Genomic DNA, 21,320 nt, shown 5'->3' with positions numbered 1-21,320 from the left:
AGGGCGGCACTAGTGACTTGCCCGCTGGCTTTTAGAAGAGTGGGAAAATACGCTTTACACCAGGTCAGGCAGCATTTTTAACTTACCCTGCAGGGTCAGGTTCAGTCTGTCCAAGTGACACAGCATGTCGACCAAAAAGGCCACATCCATAATCCACTTAAGGTCAGAGAGCTCGGGATAGTCCTTGTCCTTCTCTTCCATTAACAGTTTCACGACATCCAAAAGCTCAAAGAAGTGAGAGAGTACTTGGCCTTTTGACAGCCACCTCACAGTGCAGTGCAGCGGCAGGTCACCTGGAAGCCCTTGGTCCAGTTCAGCGATGAGATTCTTTAAATTCCTGTGGTTAAGCGCATGTGTGTGGATGTAGTTGACGATTTTCATCACAGGCTTCATGACGTTGTCTAAATTCAATGATTTGGACACGAGTTGCTCCCTGTGGATGATGCAGTAGAAATACCAAAACTCGGGAAATGTTTGGTCAGCTTTGCACAGCCCCACAAGCCTGTTCACTGATCCGATCATGGCTGGCACTCCATCCGTGGCTATTGCAGTTAGTTTCGGTATGGGCAGATTTGCTTTCGCAAATACTGTACAGCCATCATTGTTTCTTTCACATCTATGCCACGGGTTCTGTCTTTTAATGGCACAATATCAAGGAGTTCTCCTTTGATCACACAATCGTTTGACACATATCGTGCAAATATTGCCAACTGAGGCTTGTCTTGTATGTCACAATTCTCATCCAATGCGACACTAAAATACTCACATGCTTGAAGGTCAGAGTGCAACTGTGATTCAATAGCCGTGTTAATGTCTGATATTCTGTGTTCAACAGTGTGGCGGGACAGTTGGACGTCTGATACCATGCGTTTTAGTTTGTCGTTTTCAGGAGACAAGATTTCAACAATGTCACTGACGCATTTTTTAACGAACTCCCCTTCATTGTATGGCTTTTTAGCCCGTGAAATGTTCCAAGCCAGTTAAAATGATGTGAGCGTTACGATTTCTGAGTGCTTTGTAAATTTTTGGAAAAACTGTATCTGCTTTTCTGCCTGAGTTTTCAAAGTGACCAACTCATGCTTGCGAAGTTCAGTCCCTTTTGAAAATTCCTGGTCGATGTTATCATGGAGTGAGCTGAAGTGGCGCTGAAGAGTTGAAGCTTTGAAATGCGCTAATGACGCCTGACATATAAGGCAGAATGGCTTGCCATTACGTTCAACAAAAAAATATAAACTCTCCCACTCTGTTAAAAACGTCCTGTGTTCATCTTCATATTTTCGTTTTGCTGTACATTTTATCCCTGCCATTTTGAGAGCGAACTTGACACAAATTGTTTACTTAAATGATCTTGCCCCTACTAGGAAACTTTGCGGTATTTTCATGTCACACACATGCACATTTGACGAAAATACTGTAATGAACTCAAGCGAAGCGAACACGAACATTAAAATAAAAAACACAAACACAAACTTCGATATGAACGTAAGAGCCGCATGAAACCAGGCAAAGAGCCACATGCGGCTCAGGAGCTGCGGGTTAGCCACTCCTGGTTTACACCTTTGAATATTTATCATGCACTATTGGCTTTAATGAAATAATGAAATACTTGGAAGGAAAATGAAGAGAAAAAAGTGAAGGCCTGAGAATTACTCCTTCACATCTTTTGGATGATATCCTTAGAAAAGGGAAGAAAATCTATCATATGAGAATTAACCGACATAGCAGAGTTAAAGCGCTAACAAGCCATGAAATTAAATTATTGGCAAGAATTGCTTTCTGATTAAGCAATGTGGACGAAAACAGACAGCAGGTGTGGTTATAAAGCAGCTTTATTTTTCAGAGTCACGGTGAGAAGAGTTTCAGAAAAGCTGACAATCAAATATACATGACAGCGTCAGAGCTCTTCTGAACCCCGTCTGTTGGGTGGGGTCCAGTTTTATACCCCTAGAATGCGTGATTTAATATCATTATAAAATGCAACAGTCAACACTGTATTATACACAATCCTTGAGCCCCTTCAATGTCCCTTATGCAACTTGATTTCTTGGCCCCTTTTGTTATGGCGTTCAGATGCAAGCTAAGGGAAAACGTGATAAGGCAGACTCATGTGTGGAATGCTCAGACCTTGAGTCCTTTGCACAAATATTTTTCTGTTTGCTAAAACAAAGCATGCTATTACATATTTTTGTAAAGCTTACTTCTCAGACATGAATTAGTACAAGGGAACAAAGAGAACATTCGTCTTCCACAGCAACTGGGTTAGAACAAAAACCTGCAGCCACTGCGGCCCTCCAGGACTGTGATTGAGGACCCCAGCCATAATCCAACTAAGGCATTCACTAAAAGAATGCATCATCATGGCACTGTTTCTTTGTTGGAACACATTTTGCTTTTGGACCACACAATGTTTTTGGTACATCTTCTAAACAGCCCAAATCATCTCTCTCTCGCATACTAACGCTCCATTTCTTATATTAGAAGCTGCATGTCATTCCTCCATTTTATAAAGACATATAGTATGTCCCCCTCTCAAAAGCTTTTGAGTCAGCTGCTTCAATAGCTAACTATATTTTCTTTAATACTTTAATGTTTCAGCCAGCATTTCTTTCCTGACTATACAGTTTACAATACAGTTTATTTTTGTATAGCCCAAAATCACACAGGAAGTGCCGCAATGGGCTTTAACAGGCCCTGCCTTTTGACAGCCCCCCAGCCTTGACTCTCTGAGAAGACAAGGAAAAACTCCCAATAAAACCTTGTAGGGAAAATGGAAGAAACCTCGGGAAAGGCAGTTCAAAGAGAGACCCCTTTCCATGTAGGTTGGGTGTGCAGTGGGTGTCAAAAGTAGGGGGTCAATACAATACAATATACAGAACAGAACAATTCCTTAAGACAGCATAATAATAAAAATTTTAGAAGTACGGTTTCACAGTAGATGATATGACATAATTAGGTTTGGATATTTTTAGAGTCCTGGAGACCTCATCCATCTAGCTGCCTCCACATTTGGCCATGCCACGGCTGAAACGTTGCTCGATGAAAGGACCCCTCTTTCCCATGATTCCTGTGATCCTCCATCATGGATGACTTTACCATAGGCAGGCAAACAACTTGGCAGGTGGGCCGTGGCACCAATGGCCACATTTGGGTACCGAGAAAGAAACAGAATATGTGAGGGTTAGTATTCAAATATAATTATCATGTTACTTATGTTATAGTGCTAATGACTAACAACAGAGATGCAGTATGTACAGTTAATCAGCAGCTCTAGTCAGGATATGCTAAACTGAAGTAGTGAGTCTTCAGCCGGGATTTAAAGGCTGAGACTGAAGGGGCATCTCTTATGGAAGCAGGAAGACCATTCCACAGTTTAGGGGCCCTGTAACTAAAAGCTCGACCTCCCACTGTTATTTTATTAATCCTTGGAATCCTAAGCAGACCGGCATCTTGAGATCTTAATGTGCTCAGGTTTGTAAGTCATGATAAGTTCAGACAAGTAAGCGGACCTTGGCCATTTAATGCTTTATATGTTAAAAGGAGGATTTTGAAATCTGCCCTAAACTTAACTGGGAGCCAGTGTAAAGATTTAAGAACTGGGGTTATGTGTTCATATTTTCTTGTTCTTGTAATAATTCTTGCAGCGCATTTTGGATTAACTGGAGGCTGTATAGAGAACAGTTTGAACAGCCAGTGAACACCGCATTGCAGTAGTCAATCCTACTAGAGATAAATGCATGAATTAATTTCTCACAATCCTGTTTATTTAGAAAGCCTTATTTTCCTAACATTTTTAAGATGGAAAAAACATGTTTTGGACGACTTTGTAATATGCGCTTTAAATGACATGCTAGATTGCGGGCTGATTCAGTAAAATTAATTGGGATTCCAACTGAGTTAAATGACGACAAAATATTGCTGTGATCAGCGTCAATTCCCTCCAACAATTAACATCTCTGTTTTATCTGTATTTAAAGACAAGTAGTTCTCATTCATCCATTCCTTTAATTCACTAACACAACTAATTAAAGACAACATCGGAGAAACTTCATTTGATTTAAATGAAAGGTATAACTGGGTGTCATCTGCATACGTGTGAAAATTAACATTATGTTTCCTAATGAGAGATCCCAGTGGAAGCATGTAAAGTGAAAACAGTAAAGGTCCCAGTACTGAGCCCTGCGGACACCATATTGAACTTCTGTGTATAATGATGGAGTACTGTCTGCACATTTCTGTACATACTGGAATCGATTTGATAAATAAGAATTGAACCAAGCGAGCACGGGCCTGTAAGCCCAACATCGCTTTCTAGCCTGTGCAGTAAAATAGAATGGTCAATGGTGTCAAATGCTGCACTTAAGTCCAACAACATAATTACAGTGGAATTTCCTTCATCAGAGGATATCAGAATGTCATTTACAACCCGTGTTAGTGCCGTTTCTGTACTATGACCAGTGCGAAAGCCAGACTGGAATTTCTCAAATAAATTGTAATGCGTAAGGTGTGACTGAAGCTGACTGGCGACTACTTTCTCTAGTATTTTAGAGAGAAATGGTAAATTTGAAATAGGCCTATAGTTATTTAGTATGTGTGGGTCTAGGTCTGACTTTTTAAGTAAAGGTTTAATGACTGACACTTTTAGTGCATCAGGTACGTGCCATGCAGTAATGAACTATTGATAATGGTTAGAATAGGCTGCAAGAACATCCATTGCACTTTTTACTAGTTTTGTTGGCACTGGATCTAGGGAACAAGTAGTGGGCTTCATTTTAGTAATTAAAGTTAAGACTTCCTGGTGAGTTACAGGATTAAAATTATTAAAGTGCTGAATGCAATGTGACAGGGTCTGCTAAGCTAGTATTTGGTTTGTACTGTGATGCTGAGATCTGGGATCTTATATTTTTAATTTTCTCATTGAAGAAGTTCATAAAGTCTGTACTGCTAATATCTGTTGGTATTTTGCACTGTTGATCTGAATTCCCATTTGTTAATTTAGCCACTGCTCTAAAAAGTACCCTAGGATTTTTATTATTGCTATCTATTAATGTAGAATAGTATTCTGAGCGAGCTTTAAAGAGGGCCTTTTTATATTTATTAACACTCTCTGTCCATGCAATTTGAAAGACATGTAGCTTTGTTGTTCTCCATCTGCTCCAGTTTTCGACACTCTAATTTAAGAGCTCGAGTATTTTCATTAAACCAGGGAGAGTTTCTATGTGCTTTGATCACTTTTGTTTTAGGGGAGCCACTGTGTCCAGAGCATCTCTCAAGGTCACATTATAATGTGATATTAGCTGATCTAAATTGTTTTCCACGTTTACATTTGATGTTAACTGATCTAAATGGTTTTCCACAATTACACTCGACTTACTCAAGGTATCTATACATTTTGAAGCAGAATTACAATCTAGATGTCTCACTGTCTTTGTTTTAATCTGCGAGTGCGCAGCATGGGCAGAACTAAATCAAACGTAATTAAGAAGTGATCGGAAATAACTTCATTTAATGGAGTAATATTTAAATTTTGAATTTCAACTTTGTAAGTTATAATTAAATCTAATGTATGGTTATGATTATGAGTTGGACCTTTGACAATCTGACAAAATCCTACTGAATTTAACAAATAAGTAAAACATTTGCTAAAAGTGTCAGTTTCCACATCCATGTGTACATTAAAATCCTCCATCAGAACTACGTGATCATAATTTATAGCCAAATCAGACAGAAGGTTGCTAAATTCAGTCATGAACAATGAATATGGCCCTGGTGGTCTGTAGACTAGCACTATAATTGTGTTGGAATCTGTTTTAATATTTAAAATGAATGCCTCAAAGGATGTAAAGTTGCCTAAATTTTTAGGAGTGATTTGCATTTTGTTACAATGAATTATTCCAAGGCCTCCTCCTCGACCAGAATCTCTAGACTTATGAAGGAACGAGTATCCATCTGGTGACGCCTCAGCTAGGGAACAGTGTCACATTTACTAAGCCAGGTTTCAGTAAGAAGACACAGATCAGATTTTGTACTTAATATTATATCATTTACCAAAACAGCTTTAGTGCCAAGAGAGCGAATGTTCAATAAACAGCATTTAAAACTGCATGGTTCTTTCTGAACTGCTGATATATTTTTGTTTTAATTTGAATTAAATTTCTATTACAGATGCCCCTGGTGGAGTGTCTGGTTTTATCCCTTGGTCTAATTATACACCTTATTTTTGGTTATCAATTAATTTATGGTTTGTATCAAGACTAAATTTACTGGATGCCCCACAACAGGGATTATGGGTAACAGCTTCAGGAAAATAACAGGTGGGATAAAGAACAGCCTGTGATTTAAGATCACATGACTGCGGCCTGGATGGTGCTCTAATCAGTCAACCAGGCAGTTTTGCTGCCATATTTTGGGATAATACATAAGATCCCTCCAGTTAGGATGAAGACCATCTCTTCTGAAAAATCCAGGCCTTTCCCAAAAATCATCCCAATTGTTCACAAATGCTATGCTTTTATTTGCACACCAGGTTTCTAGCCAGCAGTGAAAGGAATGCAATCTGCTATAAATCACATCCCTCTATATAATCTTGGTAAGGGACCAGATACAATTAAATTCCGACATTTTGTTTTAGCTTTGGTGCATAGAGAGATGAAGTTCGCTTTAATATCTCAGATTGCTGTAAATAAATATCATTAGTGCCGACATGCAGCAATAAGGTAGATACTTCATCGTCGGCAACACGGTCCAATGCGGCCTTTATGCCAGAAATCTTGGCCCCTGCAAGGCACTTAACATTAACTGCTGGTTTAACATAGTTTGGAATTCTAACATTCCGCACTATGGAATCGCCAATTATGAGCACTTTATTATTCTCAGTTTCCACAGGCGCTGGAGAGCTGAGAACCTGTTCTGGGTCCGAATTGGTGACCTGGGCGCTGGGGGACTAAATTTTGGATTCTTAGACCCCGTCTTACTGTTACCCACTCGCCCTGTGGCTGAATTGGTGCTGCTGATTTCGGCCTCGCACTGACTACAGTGGGACCTGGAGAGACTGAAGCCGAATCAGATGTAGCCGAATTGTCTAAACAAACCGAGTCGATCCAATTTTCGGTTTGCCTAATCGCTATCAGATTCCTAACGCGGTCCTCCAATTCGCGTATTTTCCCGACCAACTCTAAATTAACTAAACATTTTTGGCAGGTGAAGCTATCTGCACTGTCGGCCGGAAAACCTGAGCTGTACATACTGCAGGACACACAACATATAAACGTGCCCTCGATGGGCAGAGAGCAGATAGAACTTACATTAAATGTTGAAGTCATCTTTGCCGTTTTTATAGGTGCTTCGGCGCTTTCCGTGTTCAGCTGAATCACCGTCGCTTTAAGTTTCCACCACCCGCTGAGCGATCGACTTTAATTTCTCACTGCCGGTTATTTCTACTGGCCAGCTGCCGGCTTTACCTCAGGTGAACTTGCTCGGGTGCTTTCGAAGGGCTACGTGCCTGTGGGAGACGCCGCCGCTCTCTGCTTCCGCTCGCTGATCCGCTCTCTGCTTCCGCTCATGACTAGGGTTCCAAGTCATGTTTCTGGTCTGCCTTGTCTAATTTTGTATCATGTATTTGTATTTATGTTCCTTTTACTTATCATGTATATCTTTCGTTGTGTTTATTATTATGTGAGAAAGGCCTAGGTTATGTCCCATTTGTTTTGTAGGTGAATCCCCAAGGAGTGTGGCCACTGCCAATCACTGCCAGGAACAGCCCTCCACCAAATTTATGTGAGGGCTTCAATAGTTCCTGGTGGTTCGTTTGTTTCAAACACAGTAGGGAATGGAGAGTTCTGTGTGAGTATCTGTGCATTTGTTTTTGCCTTTTTTTTCTGGATTTTTGAACATCTGCTCTGTTTTTGACCAAGCCTCTGGATTTCACACTGGGTCCATGTTTATTGATTTTTCGAACATTTGCACTGTTTTTTAACTTCAGTTTTTGAATTCTGTTTCGGGACCTTTTTTCTGTATTATCTTACCTTCAGGCAAATCCTTTGTGCTCTTTGGAGCTTTTGTGCTTGCACAGTTTTGTTAAAATAAACCTTTTATTTTTTTTTACAGATTTTGCAATACCTCTTTTAATGTCTAGTTGGGGTATTAACAGTGTTGTCCCCCTTCTAGTGGGCAATTAGTGAAAGTGTTTTTTGGTACTTGCACTTTTGGGACTCCCGGGTCATGATAAATATGGTGTCTCGATGGCAATTTTTAGTACAGTGGAACCTCTAGATACGATCACCTCTGTATACGAGAAATTCAAGATAAGAGGAAAGTATAAGTGAAAAATTCGGATCTAAATACGAGCATTGGCTCGCGTAATGAGCCACGAGCCAGGCTGTGGTTATGCGTGACGCGTTTCCCCAATCCGCCTCGACTTGGGGATTCACCCAAGCTGACGCTGCCAGCCCATCAGCTCACTCAGTGTTCCTTGTTCTCCCGTAGCGTGAGGATCTACGCGTTTGTGCGCTTGTGATTTCATTGTTTCGCTGTAGCAGTTCGCCGTATAAGCGTATCCAAAAATATTGCGGACATGCAGACGGAGAATAGGAGACGATTGCCCTCAAGAGGAGTACTAGGTTGTTGTACCGTGTTAGCCATTATGAATGTAGAGAAAAGCCAAGCAAAATGACACCTTTTATTGGCTAACTAAAAAGATTACAATATGCAAGCTTTGATTACATCTTGCCTAAAGAAGAGGCCTGAGTTGCCTCGAAAGCTTGCATATTGTAATCTTTTTAGTTAGCCAATAAAACGTGTCATTTTGCTTGGCTTTTCTCTACCCTCAAGAGGAGAGAGAGAGGCGCGTGAGCGAGCAAGAAGGAGAGAGATAAGGAGAGACGAGTGAGCAAGCAAGAGAGATAAGGAGAGGGAGACACGCACAAGAGAGAAGAACCATCAGCTCAGTTATGATCACATGACGCTCAGCAGACAGTGTATCCAAACTTATTTATCAGTGGTATTTGTTAGGAAAATTTATTTTTATGTTGATATTTTTTGGGGTGCGGAATGGATTAACTGGATTTCCATTATTTTCAATGGGGAAGTTTTGTTCTAGATACAAGAAATTCGCTATACAAGCTCAGTGCTGGAATGAATTAAACTCGTATCTAGAGGTTCCACTGTAATTGACATTAATAAAAAAGGTAAACAACAAAGAACCCAAAGGCCTTCATTTCACATCTTCTTACATGCATATACACACTGGTTAGTTTATCTGAATCTTAATATGGATAATAACACTTCTTCCTAATGTTTGCTATACATTTGCATATTTCCCAGAGTTATTGCCTAGTCTGCGTATCTATTTTGTATCCAAGAATTCAACACTCTGTTCAAACACATTGTTTATCCCCAATAATTTGTTTACCTGATGGTTCAGAAAAAGAGCATCATTTTTTCTAGCGTGATCTCAAACTTCTCAAACTTTTAGTTTTCATTCAATTCCTTCACATCTCCATTTTTATTTTTTGTTTTAAATATAAATAATTAAATGTAAAGTTAATTTTCCATTATGAGCTCTGTAATGTAGCTATAGTCTTGGTTACAGAGTTTATTCACTTAAAAGGTATATGTCATCCAAATAAAACACTCATATTAAACAATATAATCTTATTTATTAAACTAACAAAAAAAATCAATTTCACCCTTATAACAATTGGCCACATGGAGTCTAAATATATTTTTTAAAAGTCAGTAAATCTCCCTTAGTCTATTCTAATTGGTGTACAATTTCTCAGTAAGGGACACTCTTCTCCCTAAGAGTATTTGAGTGATGAAAAGTTTTCCACACTTGTATTTGAGAGCAAAGACATGTTCAGCTTCTCTTATTGATGAAGCCCTGATAATTGGCCATTCCTTGTTCACAATAAGTCAATAACTACATCCGACATTTTTCAGCAAATCCCATATTAGAGATACAAGTAGGGAGGTAATATTCTTCACTGAAATAATATAGGAGGTTATTTGCTGTATACAAAGACATTTACATTACTCATACATATGACAACTATAAAGAATATAAATAAATCCAGCATTTAAAGCCAGCCTTATATAAGGTACTGTGTTACTTGTATACTTTAAACGGCATGTTATGCACTGGCTGGAGATGTATTGCTATGTTACAATGCTACCTATAACCACTTTCACACTGAATGTTCATAGACAACTCAAAGCATATTTTATTTATGCTGCTGAATAATATGTGAACAGTCCTTTGCTTGCAAAAATTATGTCTGCTTCAATTCTTCACTTACCTTGTACACTTTTTATTTTCAGCGCCTTTATGGTTTTTGGTATTGAAATGCTGATTAATATCACTGCATCCTTCATGGGATATAGAACATCTACTTCCTCATGATTGACATATCAGTTTGCTGTTCTTGAAACCAAAAACATATTTTTTCCAGAAATTTAAATTCTCTCTGAAGTTCTTTCTTACCAAGTACAAAAGCATACTTATATTGATAGATTAAGCACATGGCTAAAACAAGCCATCTCAGGGCTAAGAGCCTTGATATTGCATTTGTACAGCTCCCAATTTGCAAGCTTCTCTTCATAAATATATAATATCTGATTGGTCTGACAGTTCCTGTTTTGAATAGAATTGATATGATTGGTGATTTTTAATGCACTTATAGATGTATGCTACAAAAGTGGTCTTTCTACAACAATTCGCATACTGCACTGTTGATGAACTGAGGAAAGAGCCATGCTTAAAATACAGAACATGTTTAAATATTTAAAAAATAAATCAGGGCACCAAAATCGTGCAAGAAATATATGACTGTCCCAAGAAATACAGGTCGTCTGGTAACCCTGCATAAAAGATAATAGTCAGGCAGTATGTCTTTGGTTTGTAAATGTATGTGAGCACTTACCGACATAATCTACTTACCTTTGTCTTCAATCACAAGATGGATAATCAGAACATGACTTCAGGGTCAATTTCCCTCTCAGTGAATCCTACATGCAATTATTAGAATACGGCAATGTATGCCATTTTGACTGCTTTCTTACTTTTTAATGAACCAATTATGTAATGTCCCACTTCTGTCTTAAAAACAGAACAAATTCAAAAACCCTTCAGCAATTGTTGATCTCTGTTTTTCCAATGAAGAATACAGAACCCTTCAGTGTGTATCTTATAGTCCAATCTAACTACTGAATAATGATTTTAAGATCCTGGTGCAAGATTTATGTATAAACCAGAGAAAATGCTCAATTCCATAATGTATTAAGATCAAGCTGGGTATTGTTAAGGTAGTTAGCTGTTGTCTAATCTTCAACAACTATTTGATGAAGCTATATATTTTAAAACATTCTTGTTTAGCATGTGTCACACACGTGCGCATGGGAGACAGCTAAAGAGTGTGAATGAGAGTAATTCCATGGCAGACCAGGGGGTGGTGGAGTGTATTGACCCTTTCCCTTTTTCCACTGCAGACCGATTATGGGAAATTCCGCCTGGTCCCGACGATACCACTTCCAGGTCTGGGTCCAATGATATCACTTGCAGGTCTGGGTCCAATTATATCACTTCCAGTTCCAGCCCTGATGATGTAATTTCCTATCCTCTGCTTTAAAACTGCCATCTTTGCCTCATCAAGACAGTTCTGTTTTGTACTCGAACCTGTACACAATTCAACCAATTTTCAGCCAGTGAAAATTATACGGGTGGCTACTCCAAATCTTTTTTGGCTCATTGTCTCGTCATTGACACATGGCGCCAGACAGGAAGAACGGAATAAAACTTTCAGGTAAAAATGTCACTCTCCTATGTACTTCTACTGTCTACTACATTCTTCACCTAGCATATTGCAAACATTACCTTGTTGGTGAAATAGGTAATGACTATGCTTAACAGGTGATTTTCAACTTTCAGTTTAGGTTTTTACTTAAAATTGAGTCTATGCTTTGTCACTTGGGCCTACCTTTACCTTCTCCTGAGTTTGTTCTTCAACTGAACACTATGCTTCATTGGGGCAGATAATATAGAGTGCCTATGCCCAGCAAATCACTGTTGTATCCTGAAGTGAGGCATAACATTCTGATATACGAGGAGAGACACAAAAATTACCGGATTGTTAAAAAAAATATATTTATTGATGAATTACAGCATTCTAAACATTGTCACCTTCTATATACTCCCCCTCCTAATCTCTACACTACTCCATATGTATCTTCCACTGATTGAAACAGTGCTTGAAGTCTTCTTGCTTGAGGCTGTTCAAGAGGCTTGCCGTTTTTGTCTTCACTTCATCCATTGAAGAAAAATGTGTTCCCTTCAGCTTACTTTTGAATTTCGGGAACAAGTAAAAATCACAGGTAGCTAGGAGGATGATCGAGGACAGGAATGTTTTTGTCAGTCAAAAACTGCTTTACGGAAAAAGAGAAAATTCACAATAAATTTGATGTTGAGTCGTTGTTCGATTTTTTTCACCTGACATTATCATGGCAACTCGTGTCGTGATTGTTGTGTAAATACTGACTGGGCCATTCACAGCATATACCTAGCTGGTCGGCAGTTTGAGAGGGCGCGTAGGAGGGAATATAGTTCTATGATTCACGTCGGTTTTCCAGGAATGCCCCAAGCTCAGTCAAGTTATTTTTGTGCCTTACCTCGTATTTTTTATGAGAAATGTGCTAGCATCTTTATCATAATGTGGCTGCTGAACCACCAGGAACCTCCAGTGAGATAGGCCAAGGGTTACTCTCTTTTAAGATTTGTAGCAACTCTTTAACACACTTCAAATTGTTACGACTCAGATTCACCAGTTTGCATTGTTTGCATGATTTCAAGGTGTCTCAGCTTGACAAATTTTAATTTTGAACAGTTGAACACTATAAATACTGTTCTAGTCTTCTTCAGTTCCTCTTCTAATACTATCATTGGACTCTCATAAATGATCTGTAGACAGTGTATACTTTTGCAGAGTCAACTCCTAAATTCCTATGAAGCTCATAAGGGGTAATGCTGACCAAGAATAGTTCTGACAAATGTCTGTTAGTACTGTTTCACAGTCCAAATTCAACTTCTGCTCAATGCTTGCAAGAAACAGAACACTTACTCTAATGAGACTGAGACCTCCTTCATCAAGCAAGTTGCCAGCAGGTCTAATTTATTCTGGTTTTGAATTTTGCAACCAATGATTGTCCTTGTGAAGTTTGTACATTCCACTTGTGTCTTTGTGGGTTATTCAGTTTCCTTTTGCATCTCCAAAAACATGCATATTATTATGAATGTTAAGCCAAAATAGACAAGTCAAGTCAAGTTGTGGAGCATGCACTGGTACAGTGTGCCGCCGCACCCACTACATGATGAAACAACTCGGGATCCCGGTTTGCAACCCCACAGGCAGACACGCAGTCCAGTCCCACCCTCCGGGAAATTACCCTCTATCTGCTGTAGCCAGGGGTTACTTGGGTGACCCCTTGGCCTAGTCCAGCACACCGGTTCTCAGCAATGAGAATCTGTGAGATGGATCTTCCTCAGGGAAACGCGCCACATGGCCCTAGTGCCGTAACTGACGCTCCCTCATAATGCAGGTAATGTGCCTCATTCGGGACTCCATGAGCAACTGCTCATTTGACAGAAAGTCAAACCAATGGTACCCAAGGATTTTCAGGAGAGACACAGTACCAAAGGAGTCCAGTCTTCGTCTCAGGTCACTGGATAGTGTCCATGTCTTGCAACCATATAGCAAGACAGGAAGCACCAGGGACCACATGTATAACGCCGTGTGTAGAACTCACACTATAACATGGCGTATGCACAAAAGCGTACGTACAGAAAAATCCAGATGCATAAATCTGTGCGTACACAAACTTTCATGTTCTTCCGCTACATAAATCCTGGTCAGCTTGAAAAGTAACACACGTGCCTGTGCCTGCTGTCCTGCCCCAACTCCTCCCAGAATTACACCTCTTTCAATATGCAAATCAATATAAATAGCACTTAAGCTCAGCCTTCTGTGAAAAGATAATGAGAAAAGTGCAAGGAAAAATAGAAGAGTTTCAGCAAATACCAAGTGGAGGCAAGGAAAAACATATTATTTGTTGGTTTAAACAGTGGTATAATCAATAAAAGGAAGTTGATCGAGTGACAAAGTGTCGAAGAAACTCGAAAGCTCAAGTTCCCCAAGTTGGACAGCGCCCGAAATAAAAAAGTCGGCGTGAAAAGGCGAGTCGTAGCCCACCGTATGAGTGTCATATGAAAGCTTATTAGGGTACAGACAAAAAAAATATAGACACACAGTGGGAAAAAAGCACAAAATATCAACTTTAATCTCGAAATTTCCACTTTAATCACATAGTTTATTTTGTCATTAAAGTAGAACATCATAAACTTCATCTTAAAATCATTTAGTTTACTAGTTTCTCAAATCCCATTGCAACTAAAGTAGCACGTTAAATGCTTTGTTTTGTATTTGATCTTCTATGTGCTCTATGTATGTGAATCACTACGTACTTCCGGGCTTTCTTTTCCTCCGACAGGACACAAAATCCATTACATTTGTGATATTACAGCTCTCTGAATAATTTAAATACTGAGATGTATATGTGATATCATTTTCATGATGATAGGAGTTAAATCATGTCATTAAACATGGGAACGCAGTGGCGCAGTGATTGTTCATGTGTCACGCAAGATGCTTGCTGCGCCATGCGCGACCTTCAATGAAATACTTTATTGTAGCAGTACTGTCTCTTTCAAATGTACTAATCCTCAATTCATGTCCTTACTTTTCTTTCTCCAAATACCCAATCACCACACAATCAGCTCTGTAATAGATGTTAAGCTCTCTGTAAGCTTACAACGCCGATTCTTCAAAACTTTTAACGAACATTGAAATATCTTCACAGTACATGTTTAATTATTCTATCCATCTATCCTTCCAGTGTTGCTCCAGCCCCAGCAAGAATACATTGCGAGGCAGGAGCAATCCGTGAACGGAGCTCAAGCTCCTAGCTAGCGCTGCGGAACCGTGTCTTGTCATGTTTAATTATTAACAATATAGATTACTGCGGTGGGCTGGCGTCCTGCCCAGGGTTTGTTTCTTACCTTGCGCCCTGTGTTGGCTGGGATTGCCTCCAATATAGATTATTTAAATGAAGTTAAAGTTTTATCTGTATAATATAATAAACATATTTTGCTGCATTTCATCTTAAAAATGATATCATCATCATATGTAAATACATGCTTTATAAAGTGGCTCAGGTTGTGCAATATTATAACTGTAGTGCAAGTTTACAGTGAGGTAATTCTACTTATAAGTACAAACAGTTCTACAAGGAGAAGATGATTGAGTGCGTTTATAGTTTTTGGGATGAAACTGTTTCTGAACCGCAAGGTCCGTACAAGAAAGGCTTTGAAATGTTTGCCATGTGAAATTAATTCAATAGACAGCATGGCTGAGGCAGTGTGTACTTGATGCTGTATACCAATAATTCTCTTTCCAATCAGCTGCTATACAGCTGTGATTCATACTCAGATACAGTGATATAAATACTCTGAGTGGTGCAGTGAGAGTAATATGGAAAAAGATGATCCGATGTGGCAACCCCTTACGCGAGCAACTGAAAGAAGAAGAAGAAGGTGCAGTGACAGTAACAACGCTAAAGCAGCTATTGTATTTAGAATAGTTTGATCATTCCATGGACCATTATATTGTTACTGGTTAATTACAATCAGATAAATTAAACTAATAAACAATATGTGGTTAATTTCAGTGTATTTATAAAGCTACGTCAGGGATGTGTCTTGTCTTTTTACATGAAGCCCCAGGACTCTAAAGACTTGGACCTTCGTCCTTTTGCATAGATATCGGGAGCGCCACACACCCCTTTCCAGCGACCTCATGACCCCCCATGTTCTCCCAACCCGTCTACTGACTTCATAGGAAGAGTCACCAGAGACATGAAGGTCACTGCCAAGGTAAATAAACCTCTTGACAAAGTCAACACTCTCTCCACAAACAAACACACTGTTGATGGCTGTGCCCAAGAGGTCATTAAAGGCCTGGATGTTGGTTTTTAAAATAGACATGGCTTGTTTTATTGACAATCGAACTAAGGTCCCCCCACTTGGAGTTTTGAGTGACTTGGTTTATTTGCGATCAAACTAAGATCTAGGGGAGAAGTCAGCAACTTAAATAATTGATGAGTAGCATTTATGAAATTAAAAGGTTGGAAGGAGTCTTGATTCTGAATAGGGAGGGTCTGGTTTCTGAATTGGGGGCTGACCCCCCTTGCAACTTGCTCTTGATGTGACTGTGTGCATGAATATGCCCTTTGATGTACTGGTACCCTGTCCAGTTCTGTATTCTGATTTACATGCAATGCAGCCATGATATTTCAGGCCCCATGACTCTGAATTGGATTAAGCAGGCTTGGGAATTAATTAATTCTTTGAGAGTAAACATTACCAGAGGTATCTAGATATCTTTAGGAAGGCTTAATTTTGTTCTTTTAGAAACTGGAAACATATTATATGTAAAGATACATTTTCTTAGTGAGAGTGACATCAGTGTTGTCTGAAGTTGCCTGCAGTCAACTGTCCACATTTTTATACCACTTATTCATATTAATATTTATATGATTTATTATATCTGTTTTTCTATGTGTTGGTTTGTTAAAGAAGAATGGCCTTTGTTATGCCCCTTATGTTTTGTGGGTGGCTTCCCATGGGACATGGCCACCTGCCAATCCCCACAAGGAAAGGCCCTCCATCCTATTTAAAAACCCCACATAGTTCCTGGTGGTTCATTGAATGCGCTTGGGAGTGGAGTGTTTTCTTGTGTTTCTGTGCTTTTGTTATTGCTTTGTAATTTTCTGGATTTTGAACCCTTGCTCTGTTTTTGACCTCACCAATGGATGTCACATCGGAACTGTGTTTATTGTTATTTTTGAACCTTTGCTCCATTTTATGACCACGATTTTTGGCTATTGTATTGGGACTTTGTTTGCTGTGAATTGCCTTGCCTATACAGGCAAATCCTTGTGCTCAACTGAGCTTTGTACATTTCAGAGTCTTTGCAAATAAACCTTTTATTTTGTTAAGAATTGTCTAGTCGGACGTTCTAACTGTGTTTTCTCCCCCACTAGTGGGCAACATTTGAAAGTGTTTATGATATCTATGCTTTCGGGACTCCCCAGATCACAACATTGGCTTCACTGAGTCTATTCATGTTATTTTTAGAATTTTGCAAACTTATTTCATATTGTTTATTATATTTTTATTCTGGCAAATGCATTTTGTGTACTGTTTTTTGGATAGTTGTTGCCATTTTAAGACAAACTTTGCATGGCTGCAGCCAATATTGCTTGTGGTCATTATATTTGTTGTTGGTCACTTGTCTCATCATATCTTCCCTGTAAGAAATGCTGATACAGCTATTGATATGTGGGCATTTGATCCTTCTTTAAAACTTTTGGTACAGATAGTTAGGGGAAGAAACCCAAGATAGTGTTAAGAGCGTCTTTATTTTTTGACTTTTATTTTTGTTTTCTGAATTCTGGTTCTGATGTATCAATTTAATTTGCCTCGTCTGCTTTTGAATTTCTCTCCTGTGCTTTGACTATGAATTTGCCTTTTCCTTACAGTGCCTTACATATCCCAGTTTTCTCTACTCTCAGGAAATATTCTTGAATACCTATAGCAGTCCAAGGGGTTCTCAACAAAGAAAAAATAGATTTCCGTTTTTTTTTCCATTTTATTAGCTAATTTGTTTGTTCTCTTTTGTCGAAAGGGATTAACTTTAACACTTTGTGGGATGAATGAAACTGTTAAATATTCTGCTGTGAGGAGGATCTGGATAGGTGACGTCATAGATGACTCTGTCATGTGTTTTGTACAAAATTAGCAGCACAGCAAGAGTAACTTTATTATAAGGCAACCGTACAAGGTGTTCAATGCCTAAAATCAGCATGCGTAACATGCTACGAATTGACTTCAGGGAGAGAGACGACGAGAGACACTGAAGTGTGTATTCATCCATCTATTAATTACCTGAACTTGCTTCTCTCAGCAGCCCTGGATGTAACTCAGGAAACAGACTTAGCACCCTGACACACCAACACTGACATACACAGAGCCAATTTAGCAGACACGGAAACAGTGTGGAAACCAAACAGAAAGATGAGAGTATGATAAAGCATAATGTAGTGGATTACTGGTGTTGGTTTAGGATCCAGTTGTAGTGAAGGCCTGGGTTTGGTAGAACAAGGAAAACAAACAACGGGACTCAAGAAAAAAGACGATACATTTTTTTTAACATTTCTGACTTTATTCATAGGCTTCTGTAAAGACAACATTTTATACATGAAACACTTTAGACCAATGGCCTGGGATGTAATTCTTTTTCAACAAAGTATTTACATGCAGCCTTAGCACTGAAGCCACTTCACATCTGGGATTTAGCTGAACACTGAAGACAGTGACAAGAGCAGATAAAAACTGCTTAGAAAAACAGTCCATTATAATTATGACAGTTAACACTAACTTAATATACTACAGACCAAGAATCTCTAATCTACATATTTAAGTTTTCTAAAATGTACGTCAGTACTTCAAATCTAAAGTTTTATTTTTGATCAAGTCTTACAAATGAAACACTTAGTTTATCAGATATTCAAATGAGTTGTTGTTTTTTTTATTTTTATTTAGGCAGCCTTGGATCTTTTATAACCTCTTGTTTAATTAACTTCTTGATGCCATTAATGGAGCTAATATTTCAACAAACAGCTGCTGCAAGTGTCAGGCTCTGTGAATATCACCCTCCAAATGTTTTGACTAGCAGTCTTATATGTTATTTTTTAATGAGTAACTTCCAAAATCAAGTGCCCTCATGGAATTTGCATTCTAAAACACTTGAAATAGTACTTAACACGAAAGGCACCGTGTAAAGGTTGATTAATTTTTTTTTTTTCATTTTCATAGTAAATCCTTTCTGTTTTCAGCAAGACAACCCAGACTATTAGAGCACAGGTTAAAATTATTGGCTTGTTTATAAGTTAATACTTGGTTGTCTATAAACTGTTTAGCTCCCCTGCCAGCTAAACTAAAATATACCCTTTTAGGTGGAATTCAAACATATGATTATATCATTAATCGTAATGTGCTTCAAGCTGAGCGTTCACTAATCTTGTATATTTAAAAGGGAAGCACACATACTTGAACAATCTGCTGGTAGCATCCACACGTATGAAAGAAACCGACATATAGCAGGCACTTTGGCCAAAGGGATATGGCAATAAAACAGACTACTGATATCAGTAAGAAGTCACCTCATGCAACAGTTGTTTGCAGCTCCAAGCTAATTTTCTATTCAGATTTATTTAAATATATTCCTCTTCCACAGCCTTGCAATTTTCATAATTATGTTGCAACTCTTTTGACTTGCTAATATTTACAAATGAATCAAAGTGTAGGCACAGTTGCAAAATAATTGCTCAAATTAGTCACCTCGTTTGAATATCTGGTTCTTTCAGTGTGAAGGCCAAAACATAACTTTGACTCTGACAATTTTTAAAATTAAAGAGAAAAAAAATTGAGGCACCCTGGCAATCTAACATTAGCATACTGTACATTTCTAATTCTCACAAAAGTCTATTTTACAACTGCTCTCAGAATTACCCCTTGGAGGTACTCAGTTCCTTTAAACAAGTTAACAAAATAAATATCTAAACAAAGTACTAATTTTAATAAATATATTAAATTTATCACAATAATAAAATATTTAACCATACATATGTTCATCAATGTCTCAGTTAATAGAACACACACAAGACTGAGACAGTAAAACTAGACTTTGAACAAATTTAAACATATTTATCGAATTGCCCTTTCTTGGAGCATATTAGTGTGACCAGCACACTAGCTAGGGTCAGTATCTGGAATTCCTTAAGTTCATTAAATATTCTGAATGGATTCGAGAATATATGTTGCTCCTAACTGAAAAGTTTAATCTGAAGAGCCAAAAATAAGCTGCCTTTTAAATGCCTACATTTGAGCTAAATAGGTTTGGCCTATTAGTTCTAGACAACTGGCTTACAGACAAGACAAACAAAACAAGATCCTTGTACGTCCATCCACTCTTCCCCTAGTACATCTCCGTCAAAAGTGTGTAGCATTTCCCATATTATTATGCACAGCTATTTCTAAAAAGTTGATTTTGACCGTTTAGGGGTCCTTAGAAATGACTACAGAGACTTACAAAAAGTTTTTTGATGTTCAGTAACACTACGAATCAAAATGTTCCTCAGATTCTCGAAAACTAGTTCGATGAACAAGATCATGAAAATGGCTGAAAAAAAAAAGGATAGATCTTTTGTTTCATTCTTTCATTTTCTAAACCTATTTATTCCTGTTGTAATGTTGCGGGAATCCGTAGCATATCCCCCCAACAAGAAGTCAAACCAGGAACCAACCCTGGGTGGGTCATCAAGTCTTTTGTTAATGTCAATGTGCTTCTCAGGTTCAGAATAAAAAAAACACGTGTGGCTATTATGACCAACATTTTATGAGGGCCCAAAGTCAATTTGCCAATCTGTGTCTAAAATCTTTACTTATATGTGCCAAAAAAAAAAAATAGAACAAGAAACAAAACTCACACAAACACAAGCGAGCTGTAGTGTCCTCATAATGTGGTTAAAATGTCAAGGCTGATAAGAAAACAGGATGTCTGATTAGCACTTGAATTAAAAGGTTTAGGCTAAGGTTAAAAGGTGTCCGATAATATTCATAAATTGGTAATTCTGTTATAAATACTATTTAAACTTCAGGCATTGCAATTTCCGCCATAAATGTTTTGTTTATGCTTTATTTGTAATTTTGCTTTAGACTGTAAATTTGAAACATATAATAAGCAGCCCTTAATTCCAAAAAGTTTTCTGTAATGAACACAGGGCTTGTACAAGGACATTATGTTTATGAATGAGAAGCTATTCGTTCATTTTAAATAAACGGGTGTTTTATCAAACACACAAATGGAGCCTATGAAATCTACAGGGCTCTGAGGACATATTCCCCCACAATAATCTTGGAATACTGGGATGCAAACATAAGCATTCACTAGAATATGATCTGACCATCCTGCCATAACAGCCTCCAAGTACACTTTAATTTTACAAAGTGATGTGCTTGTGTCTTTAGATAATAATTCGATAAGAAATATATGTAGAATTGCTTATATTAGTATTTCATAAAAAAACTCAGACAACTACATACAGCTTTGTGCTTCTGAAGAAACGTGTTTTGTTCAATATGCTGCCATTTCAAAAAA

Source organism: Polypterus senegalus, chromosome 3 (assembly GCF_016835505.1).
Source record: "Polypterus senegalus isolate Bchr_013 chromosome 3, ASM1683550v1, whole genome shotgun sequence".
NCBI lineage: Eukaryota > Metazoa > Chordata > Cladistia > Polypteriformes > Polypteridae > Polypterus > Polypterus senegalus.
The sequence above is the reverse complement of the archived record's forward strand: the minus strand, read 5'-3'. Positions refer to the sequence as shown.